This window comes from Amborella trichopoda, chromosome 10 (assembly GCF_054954075.1).
Source record: "Amborella trichopoda isolate Santa Cruz 75 chromosome 10, AtrichopodaSantaCruz75HAP2 v2.0, whole genome shotgun sequence".
Lineage (NCBI taxonomy): Eukaryota > Viridiplantae > Streptophyta > Magnoliopsida > Amborellales > Amborellaceae > Amborella > Amborella trichopoda.
Window position 1 is genome coordinate 2,945,760 of NC_142345.1, and position 12,128 is coordinate 2,957,887.

Sequence of the window (12,128 nt, forward strand, 5' to 3'; positions counted from 1 at the left end):
AGCTTGTCTTATCCATGTTGGGATATGTGGCTTTAACGTCCTTGAGAGCATGTAAAGACAATGGCTATACTATAGTGACACTATACTCATGTAGAAATGTGGTCCATATGAGGGACATACTTTGTAGTGCCTTTTGACTCACCGGGCTGGGCAGTCTAAGCTTAAACATGGAGTCCAAAACACTTTAGACTTGAGCATTAGGTACAATCACGTAGTTTGCTCTCTTCCTCTATACATGGAGACAATTGAAGCCGAATTAATTCAACAACAACTCTATGGGGCCTAATTTTCTTTTGTTACTCTAATGCAAATTTCATCTAGGAGCTTTTTGGCTCCAGGGACACCATTGTCATTGTCAGGATCATTTTGATCATCATGGTATATTTATGATTGTTTCTTTGTTTTGATCACCACGGCGCTTTCGCCATCATCTCTTTGCTTTGACCCTAGGATGAGTTTGTAATTACGTCTTTGTTAGTTTTGTCATTTTGGGAGTTGTCAAGGCCTAAAATATTTTAGTTTAGAGATAGATAATTTATTGTGTGAAAGCTTCCATTTTTGGTTTAGAGAAAGATTATTTATTGTGTAAATTCATATGTTCGTAAAACCAGCCGATCTAACCGGTAACCACCCGGTTAGATTGAAACCGATCAGTTTTGGGCGATTTTGGTGATCAACCGATATTTTAAACTTTAGATACAATACTACTTCAAATTGATAATAGATGTATTAGAATTCAAATTCATTTCATCATTGATTCACCACGGGAATCGAATTTGAAACAAGTCCTTTATTAACCAATAAACCATATACTACTTAGTAGACAAAAAGAAGGGCCTATATTATACATAACTTAAGTTATTCTTCATTTTATTTTTAAAAAAAGAGTTGGTCAAGATTTTAATATTCTTTACCTTAAGGTAAAAAATAACTTTTTTTTTGTCAATGACACTTTTTTTATTTTCCCATCTTTTTCAGAAAATTTTAAAAATACCCTTAAGCACAAATCGATTCATTAAAATCCATACTTTCATTAATTTTCAACTTCATTTGAATGTGTTTTGTTTTAATCGCATTCTTCATATACTTTTCATATTTTAATAGATTTTTTTTTTGGTATCTTTTTCATTTTTTTAGCACATTTTATCATTCGGGATTTGTCCGGTTAGAACGGTTGAATCAACCAGTTTACCTGTTAGGTTGGTTAAATGGCTTCCGAGCCCATATTTAGTTAACCGTTCCGGTTCGATTTTGTGAACACTAGTATGAATGCTTCCATGAGTCCAACATTTAAAGAACATTTACAGATGTGTTGTTTCATTGCATGGGAAATTGGGTGCATGAAGGTTGCATGCAAGCAAGTTACAGTATGGGAAATGGGGCTAAGGGGTAATCCAGTCATTTATGTGCTTTGTTTGGGATATTTGGGTCATTTTTAAGCTCAAGCAAGTGGAAATTTATAAATGGACCATTACTGTAACAATTAGCCAGGTTTCTTGATAATTTGATAATGAAAAAGAACGCTTCCTTCTCCTCCTTGGTGTAGAGAGAAAGAAAGGGAGTTCCCATCCTTGTGTAATGCGAGTACCATGAGTTAGAGGGCCATCTACTTGATGTACTAGCAAGAATTAGGGGTTGAAAACTGTTCTCTCTCTATTCTCTTGATCGAGATCAATTAAGACAGGTCGTCCTCCCACAATCAGCATGAGATCTATACTTTTGGTGCTGGTTTTGCACCAAACAGTTGGATATGTTATAAATGAGCTTGCCATGTTCAAGTTCAGGTCCTTACTTGGTTAGTTTGAATAATTATAAATCAATAAATTTTTGTGGAGTAATCTCAGACAATGTTTGCATAGCCAAATACACTCAATGCATCAAATTTCTTAGCTAATAAAAGTCATAAATTAGAAATTAAAAAAAATAGTTATTCTTCGGCCTCACGGCAAGGTATTTAACGCCCAAAAATGCTCATATATAGGAGTTAAGGTCCATTCATTTAGATAGGCCGTACAAAAAAACACCAAATCACACCCTAATAACCGATAATGGTTTTCATTATCGCTAACAGCATTTTATTAATACTGAAACCAAACAAACTTCTGATCTAGTTGAGAAAACGGGTAAAGCCCTGTCCTCCCCATATATCCATGGACAAACAGTGGCCAGAAGCCAAGTGAAGAGTCACATTTTTATTTATGCGGGTCATACACGATGATGACCCTTCCATTTATGTAAGTAGGTTTTAGATAATTAGTTGATGGACCTTCACTTCAAATTGAGCTGGCTTTCAAACCCTTTAACAGCAAAGCCTGAAGCCGGACAATTTGGTGGGGAATAGTTGTAGGTATCCTTGCATAGACATTTGTTGGAGTTGGAATCCCCTTCGGTGCAATCACAGTTTTTGCACCAGATGGGACAGCTGTACCACACGTCCGAGCAGCTACAAATTGGGGGACATGACAGCAAGCAGATGCCCTCATTGCAGCATGGGCTGCAAGTCCCTGCCATCACCACCACCACCACCACCCAAAAAATAAAAAGAAAAAAGGTTTAAGAAAATAAAGTGAGTGGAGTACTAAGAAATAAAAGAGCTATGCACCAAAGAAAGAGAGAGAATGAAGATTCAAAAGTTGAAGAGGGCTTGTTAGTTTTAAGGCTAAAGCCTTCATCACTAGCCAAAGCTAGTAATATATTATTTGGTAGCAGTCATTGTTTAGTCGATCGATGCCGAAACGGAATACCATTTCGTGGAAAATGCCATTCGATGGTGCACCGTTTGCATCATCTGTAAATGGGGTTGAGACCCCCTTATTCATAAATTATCAGGAACAATGGTAAAACACTGTAAAAACAATTTATCCATTGTTTGCCGGCTATAAATACTTTGTATTCCAGCACCAAAACTAAATTACCATATTTGAAAAATAAGAATCCCTATTTTCTGTTTTTCCTATCTCCCGAAGGAGAACTTTCTACCTGCTTATGAAAACTTACGAAAGTTGGGATTGGTTTCCATGCCCTTCGCCCCGTAATCAGAAACACCAATGAACACAAATAGAAGCATCACAACAACTCTAAACCCACCCATTCTGTTTCCTCACACACACACACAAGAAACAGGGTTTGCAACTTGTATTGGAGGGTTGGGCTTTTATAGAGGGAAGCGAGGGCGCGTTGGGTGCCTTTCCCTTTGTTTTTTTTTTTTTTTGCGCGAGGCATGTGGATATATGTGGAAATGTTGCTTTTGGAGTACATTTCCTTATCGTAAACGTGTGGATTTTCATGGTTAGGTTCAATGAATGCCAATGCCATTTATCTTTAATTATTGCTGTCCTATATTTTATATATATATATATATGGTAAGCTTTTTATGCTTACCACTAGCATCAATTTTAAATAATTAAAATACGACGCACTCGCGTCAATTTTAAATAATTAAAGTAAGATAAGCGCCAGTATTCAAAAGTAAGAGTGGCTTTGATTTGACACCTGGTTATAAAATTTGAAGCGTCTCAAAAACATACAAATCTTGTATAAATATTTCAAACGTAATGACACAGATATTTTTCTATATTAATGTGAATAAGATCTTAAAAGATCACTATTAAATTTGATGTAGATCTTCAGAAAAGTTATCACATGGGTGTTAGATTTAACTTTTTTCTAGATATATATTAAATTTGATAGTTATCATTTGGGGTCCTACTCACAAAAATGTAAGAAGGTCTCATAGGATCATTACTCATATTTCAAAATCATAAAAATGGCCGTCTTAAAATTTTTTTACAAGAACGTTAGTTTAAAAACTTGAATCTTTTTTTTTTCTTTTTTAATATAAATATATTTTCATGTGGGAATGATCCATTGGATGGTTTTCCAATATCAAAACAATTTTTCCATGTGAGTTTTAGTTGCATTTTAATTTTATAATATAAGGTTGATGTCTTATATAAATTTTTTTTCCATATAAAAAAAAGGGTCTCAAAGAACAATGCTCAATCAAAATGTTTATTTAAATTCTAAAATGAAAATAAGGACATGCAGACAAAATCGAATGGGAAAAATTCACTTCAAAATGAGACAATTTATTCATTTATTTAGAGATCAATCTTAGGGTGCCTATGGATAATTTGTTAAATACATATGATCGCAGTTTTTTCAATAAAATACCTGTATTTAATTTATTACATTTTTTCTTGGAAAAATAACATCTAAACAAAGAAAAGAAAAATAATATACGTAATGGATTTGCGGCCTAATTTACCATGCTTGACCACATGGGGGCCGGTGCGTAACCGTCAATGCGTTGATGTCACGTTGAGACTGATAAAAAATATTTAAAAATCACAAAGATGCCTTAAGATAATATTCAAATGTGATTTTAATGCCTATAATTGGTATTTATTTTGAAAATATCCTACAGTTTTGATTGAAATAAGGACAGAGTCCCTATTTGATCAGCAGTTTGATGCATAGTAGTGAGTTTCTCCTCAAATATGTTTTATATAAACATTAGGGGTGGGAATCGGGTCGCGTCAAGCAGCTGACAAGCTGACCCGTACCTGGTATGGGTCCCAGTAGGTCAGGTCCATAGAGGTCGGGGTTAACTCTCTGACTTGGATCCTGTCTGGTTGGGTCGGGTTGAGGTTACGTCCATATCTGACTTGGACCCAATACATATTTCAAATAAATTCTTTATTTTAATTTTTTATAATTTTTAATTCTTTTTTAAAGAAAAAGTTCGCATAAGGTTGCAACCTTATACTGTTGAGGAAAGGTGCAGCTCAAAAATCTTGCAGTGGAGAGTGTTCCCTCATAGTAGAACCCTCCAACGGATCATCTAGACCTTGAGATGAAAGGACATGAAGAAAAAAAATGATATCCAAGTTAAAAAAATAGTACATCTAGTAAAAAGTCATCTGGACAGTCTCTTTTCAAGATTTTCAAGTGTTTATTAATCTGCTTGATCTGTACTAATTTTAAATTTTAAATTTTTTAACTGAATTTAAAAAGAGCTTTTGAAGCCAAAATAAGATTTTCGATACCAAAGATATCTCTAAGTAAATTTTATAGGTGCACCTAAGCTCTACAGTATAAGGAAGCAACCTTATACAAACCTCACCTTTTTTTTTAATATTCTCAAGTTTAACCACCAAAACTCGGGATACTCGAGCTCGCCACTGTGGTAAGCCCATCTTACACTGGCAAGTCTAGGTTGGCTCGCATGAGTAGTTAGACATTATCCTACAATCTCTGACATCCATGGCCCTAAGAAAATAATAAAAATTTTATTTATCCCTGACAGCAAAATCTGACCAAAAGACTCTTGAAGGAAAATTGTTTGGTGCATCATAGCCCGCACCTATTACAAAGCTACACCAAAATTAGGTACCGTAAATAGTAGTCCTCCAAAAAAAAGTAAAATCAAAGGTTCATATATTTTCTCTAAACAATATTATTTTTAGCTTTTAAAATTTATTTATTTTTATAGACTAATAATCTACATGTTAAAAATTATATATTCCAGTAAAATTAGGACCAACTTCTATCTCAAAAATAAATCATTAACGGGCATGCATTTCTACATGTGAGTCCGTGGAGTCATCCAAGCCGTGTCCTAGATAGAAAAGCTGAAGTAAATAAAAAGGAAGAAAAAAGCATTACTAGATTGTACCAAATGGAATGTCCTCGCCGTATGCTCGTTTACTTCAACTTTAACAACTTACCCTTTTTTTTCTCTTACTTTGTAGTTCACTGTCTTAAGGCCACTTTTGGAAATAGTACTTGTAATGCAGTTTGGATGGTCAATTTTCAAGATTTTTATGTTTTGACAGTTGCTCGACCTACATTATTTTTAAAGCTTTAAATTTTATAATTAAAGATGAAAATATATTTGAGGGCTATCACACAGATTTCTAGTATTGAGACCATATTTCTCGATACTATTTGAAGGTTTGCTGTAATTTGATTGTTTAGAGCCTCGGCTCTATATAAACCGCACCCTCATTATCTTTTATACTGAAGGTCACAATGTGGTTTAGATAATGGTCTCTTTGTGACAGCTTCCTTAGTGCTCTTCCTCTCTCCATTGTAGTTATTGTCATTGCCCCTCTCTCTCTCTCTTCATTTTTTATCACTAAGCAAATGTGATGCGGTAAACATCTCTCGCTCTCTCTTTCTCTATAGCCATCATGATTGGGAGTGATTTACGTTGGGAGATTAAAATTTTAGTTAAAATGCCAAATGCTCCACTTATATAAAAAAATTATAAAGAAAGTCGATCAACTTGTTATTTATTTTATTTTATTTTTTAAATTACCCCTCGATCAACTTGAATTTTGATTTTTTTTTAGTTAGTAAGGCACTGCTTTAAAGTTTAGGGCACTTCCCTCTTAACGAAAAAATTAAAATAAAAAATAAAATTCGAGATGACTCGAGGGCAATTTTGAAAAAAAGGCCAGTTGACTTATCTTCTTTGTAATATCTGTCTATAAAAAGAGTATTTTGTATTTTACCTAAAATTTTTGGATCCATACATAGATCACTCCATGATTGATTCAACATTGATTCAACTCGTTTTACACATTTCAGAGCACAACCGAATTTGAAAGATTGTAGTTTTCTTGATGGATCCTGAGTCTAAACGGCGATAGTGTGTTCAAAATGCACGTCATCTCTCAATTTGAATAATTAATAGCCAAATTTTGTAGTCCTCATAGACAATTTTGTGTAGCCGAATACGCTTGTACATCAATTAAGATAGCTAGTAAGGGAAAAGTCGTTGGTGAGCCAGCTGATTCACCAGATGGATGTTGTAAAACACCCACCTTCTAAAATAAATATAAATATGGATGGTGTAGAAATATCTATAAAATAATCACTTTTTAACTGTTGAAAAAAATCCACCTTTAAGATAGATTTGAGAGGGGACCTGCATATGCATCCCCCAGTAGAAGTCATATATTTACATGTAAGGAGACACAATTTAATAGTGGCAAGGTTCCATAGCCCTTCTAGCCAAGGTGAAGAATTACATTTTCTTTTATTGTGGTCACCTTTCCATTGATTCATATAGGTGGTATTTCTTAGCGGATGGATCTTCACATCAAATGTAGATGGCTTTCCATCTCTTTGAAACGGGACAATATGGTATGGGATCAGTAAAAGATGCGGTTACATTTGGTAGGTTTGAAGTCCCGGTCCGTGCACTAACAGGTTTCGCACCAGTAGGAGCAGTGGAATCAAAATGGGGGCAGTGACGCGGTGCACATGCCTCCATTGCAGCAAGGTATGTAATTTTCACCCGCACAACGAGAAACCATGGAGAACAAAATCGGGTTAAAACCAAAGAGGGAATAGAGAGCTAAAGAAGCATCCTTTGAATCATAAATTTTTTTGAAAAAGCGTATTGCCTTTTTCCTTAAATAAAGTAGAGATGTGATGAGGATTCAAAAGGAAAGAGGCTTCCGAAAGGACTCGAATCTTTGCGTACAAAAACAAAAAAACAAAAAAAAAAACAAAGAAAGAAAAGAAAAAAAAAGAAAAAAAAGAAGGTATAAACACAACGAGAGAAAGAGTGTGATAAGGGAGCAAGTGTCGGGTGGCTCTGCCTTTGTTTTATGCAAAGCATGTGAAATATGTGGATGTGTGAGTTTTGATCATCTTGACCTCTAGATTTGTGGATGTTAATATTCGGGAGTGTGATGTTTACTAAAAATAATAATAATAAAAAAAAAAAAAAAAGTAAAAAGTAGGCAAGTCAGTAGGGATTTGAACCCTTTCTTGTTGGTGGGATTTGGGCCTTTACTTTTGGGTGAGAATTGAGTGAAATATATCATCTACCACCAAAACCTATAGCCATTCTCATTATTTCATACAAACAAGAATGTCCATATGGGTTTTCATAAAGAAGCCCCTTGGTTTTTCTCTTAGCTCATGCATATAATAATTGAGGACTTGACCCCAATGCCCTCGATCCTTTGAAAAACTTATGAAATTAGACACCGTTTAGTCCAGTTGACTAAATTATCTCCAAAAATAAAAATTTATTTCCATTTTTATAGATAACTCAATTTTCTTAGGGAAATTTTGGTTGAATATTTGTAGCTAATATTATTTATACAAGTCATTTTAACAGGTGTCGTTTGTATAAAGGGTGAACTTTAATCAAAGTAAGGTGAGCCGCTAAATCTCTAAATTGTGCAGGAACATGTAGCTCCGGAGATGAAAAGCATTGTAGCAGTCTAAAAATCTATTCGTAACATTTTTAATGAAATTTAAATCTCTAAAAGAGATACAAGTCCCAAAACTATTATGATGGTTTAAATATCCATCTCTACTTCTAATTATGAAATTTAAAGTTTTAAAAAGATGCAGATTAAACAGATCCATAAACACTTGAAAAACTAAAAAATTGACAGTACAAAGAACTTGTTACAAAGCAAACCACTTTCAGGACTAAATTTTTATTTATTTATTTTTCACATCCATAAATCTCGAGGATGAAATGATCAAACTGAGTTATATAATGGGAAAGCAAGAGGCGTTGGAGGACATTCCCATTTGCTAAACGTGTGCTTGGTGGGGTTGGGTTTCACATGAATACTATTTATCTTTTTTTAATTATTGTTGTCCTTCATGATGTACGTGTAGAGAGAGAGAGTTTTGTTACATGGACCGTGGTTTGTATCAAAGTTACGATTTAAAAAATAAAAATATATAATCTGAAGATTTTTCAATCTTTGCTATAATGATAAAAAATATAAAAATAAATAATTTCAATAATTTTTTATTATATATATATATATATTTATTTATTTTGTTTTCCAACTAATTAAGATATTCAGGCCCGTTAGTGGTTGAACCACTCGAAAAGCCTCCATCCTTTCCTTTCAACACACACACCAAGAAAGAGAGAGAGAGAATGAGTAGGCTGTGCAGCATATGGTTGCCCTGGCAACGTAGAGGAGCCCATCATAGTTGAGGGTATATTCCCACGTGTTAAAGGTGGTGTCTGGACCATGTGGGGGTTGGTTTCACAGTAATGCCGTTCATTTTCTCTTTATTATTTTTGTCCTGAGTAGGTGATTTAGAAAGAGAAATTACATGGCAGAGTAAGAGAGAGAGAGAGATTAGATGGCCCAACTACTCACCCACGACATGCCGGTACAAAACTTACATTTCAGTGGTCCATATTAATGGCTTGTGGTATTTCAGTGGTCCATATTAATGGCTTGTGGTTGTGTATGCATAGAATGGGAACATAAGACAATGTATAGATGACATTCTTCTATTCATTATTTTGGTCTCATTCATGTCAATCAATACCATGTGGGTCTCATAACATGACTTTCCCTGGCGTTTCTTATCCGCCCGAAAGATTATCCAAAGGAAGTGTATATACTGAAGGGAAATGTTTCTATACTTCCTCAATAAAAGATAAAACAAAGGTTTGGCAAAAATAAAAGAAAGAAAAATAGTGTCGGAAAATAAAATAACAAAAACATAAATATTTACGTAGTTCGACAAGTTGCCTATGTCTACGAGGCAGTAAGTGACATTTACTCAACCACTGTAGAAGACAACACCACCGCTGACTGTAACCTTAATAACCAACTAACTTCACTACCTCCCAAAGAAAAAACATATTCGGTAGTAGACATTCTTTTATCCAAGTCAAGTGTAAAGTCGGCATCGACATAACCAGTGACTTTCAAATTTATTCCACTATAACAAATACCAGCATCGCAAGTTCCCTTCAAATACCGAAGGATCCATTTCACAGTGGTCCAGTGATCATGGCTAGGATTTTCCATGTAACTGATCACAACTCCCATTGCTTGTACTATATCAGGTCTGGTGCTAACCATAACAAACATGAAGTTCCCTACTGCAGAAGAATATGGTACTCAAGACATCTAGGTCTTCCCTGCTTTGATGCTAGGATATTAATTCGAAGACAACCCACCATCCGGGAAGAGATCATCTCTATTCTACAGCTAAATCACTGTCCAGGAAGATACCATCTCGATTCCATAGCTAAACCACTGTCCAAGAGGAGAACCTTAAGAACAATCGAAACTTTCTCTTTCTAAATAGGAAAATCACCCAAACTCTTCAAGGGAACGAGTCCTCTACAAGAAACCAGCATCTCAATCTACAGGAGACACATCTGTGGCGTTTCTCTCCATAAAAAGCTCTCTCTTCTCTAAGGGAGGCCTGTCGATGTTGAGGAGGCTCTGCCTCTTTCCTTAAAGGAAGCTACCTTTCTCATATGATGACCCAAATAAGGCATACAAATTCTCTGCTCTTTCATCATATTTATATAAGGTTAAGAGTTCACACCAAATAGGAAACTTCATATAGGTATGGCAAATATCTCAATAACCAAGAGATATATCCAAAGTCCTAATCCTTTTGGAAATTTATTTCCTTTAGGAAACTTATTAATATCAATCTCTATCCCACATAATATGGGATTTCCTTAGGTAGGTGATTTTGGATAATCACCTTATCCAACAATCTCCACCTTGATATCAAAATCGCCTAATCACCATGCCAACTTCCAATGGAAAGCTTTAAGAATTCATCTTCTTTTGCTAAATAAATTCTTTCACCAATCTTGCTGGAAAGATTGTGCTTGCTATCATATGTCTCCACCATAATTAAAATGCTCGCCTACTTTGCCATGTGTTTTTCTACAACCGAATGCATAAACACTAGCCTTGTACTGAACCATACGCTCTGATAGCACTCGTTGAAGATAAAAACCAATGTTTGACAAAAATAAGAAAAAAATAAAAGAGTGCAAAAAAATAAAAGAATTGAAACACAAAGATTTACATGGTTCGGTAAGTTGTCTACGCCCATGGAACAACAAAATTCTCTTCCACTAATCAGAAAAACACTATGTATGCATGGAGAATACAAGGGATTACAAGTTCTCTCTCAAACCCTAAAATATGGTCTTTCTCTCTCATTAACACCCACTCAAGGACTAAAGAACTATCCCTCTTCTTTCTGGATTTTTCCTTGCATACATTTCACGTGTATTCTCTCTCTTTTCAAGACAACTTATATAAAAAGGAACCCAAAGGCCATCACGTGAGCCTCTATGTCATTCCTACATTCTAGGTTGGGAAAAGGTCTCTCATTCCCAATAGAAGTCACGTGATGCCTTTCCTTATTGTAATTAGATCTCCTATATCTATGGGTTCCTTTGTACTGTACATCTCATGAAATTACCTCCCATAGAAGATTATGTTTGATCCCATTAATGTAGGAATACAAGATCAATTAGATCTCATTCACCGTTAGAAGTACAAGGTTTTAGAACTTTTTCATTCGGATACATGAAAATCACATGTTGTTTCTTTGGGGGGTGCTGCACATTTTGTCACTTTTATTTATGATTGTTCAAAAAAAAGTGTGGACTTATATGCTAAAAAAGAAATCAGATGCCTTCATTGTTTCCAAAAATTTAAGGCCTTGGTAGAATATTAGAAAAGCAAGAGCATCAAGTGTCTAAAAACTGATAATGGGGGAGCATTTTTGTCACACCCCAAGAATTTACAATACTGATATTCCTGAGATGTGACAGACAAAACATATATACATCTATTGATAGGACAAATTTACAGTGGCGAGGTCTTACAAAGTAAATAAAGAAAGCTAGTACAACAACAGTATCTTCCAAGGTTGATCTTGACTAGCACTCAAAATGAATCCGCAGTTATCTTGAAAAATGTTTACCATAGTTTGATGAGTTTGGCTACTCAGTAAGTGATCATCATAATCCTAAAAATAATCATGATTGAAATATATCAATATTTTCCAAAATGAGATCTATTAACAAAAATGCATCAACAGTTTCGCTTTCAATAAATGCACAATTAAGTATAATCCGAGTAATTGAAATGCTTATAACACTTTTAACGGCATTACATAATTCAAAGGATTTCACAAAATACCCTACTGGCGTCCCAAGTAGGTCACCTATATACCCCATCAGCGTCCTGATGGGTACACTTAATCCCTATCGGCGTCCCAGATAGGTCCACTTAATCCCTACAGGTCCACTTATACCTCACCGGCATACCGGATGAGTCCACTTAATCCCTACCGGC

At 34.9% G+C, this 12,128-nt stretch overlaps 1 non-coding gene across 1 annotated transcript; it reads right to left on the reverse strand.

Moving 5' to 3' along the window:
• Window positions 1-1,953: 1,953 nt before the first annotated feature.
• On the reverse strand, window positions 1,954-3,130 carry LOC18428053 (uncharacterized). The gene is made up of 2 exons (XR_016043118.1): window positions 2,998-3,130; window positions 1,954-2,504 (listed from the first exon to the last, which is right to left on the reverse strand). It is a non-coding gene; the product is annotated as an uncharacterized LOC18428053 (transcript).
• Window positions 3,131-12,128: the final 8,998 nt, after the last annotated feature.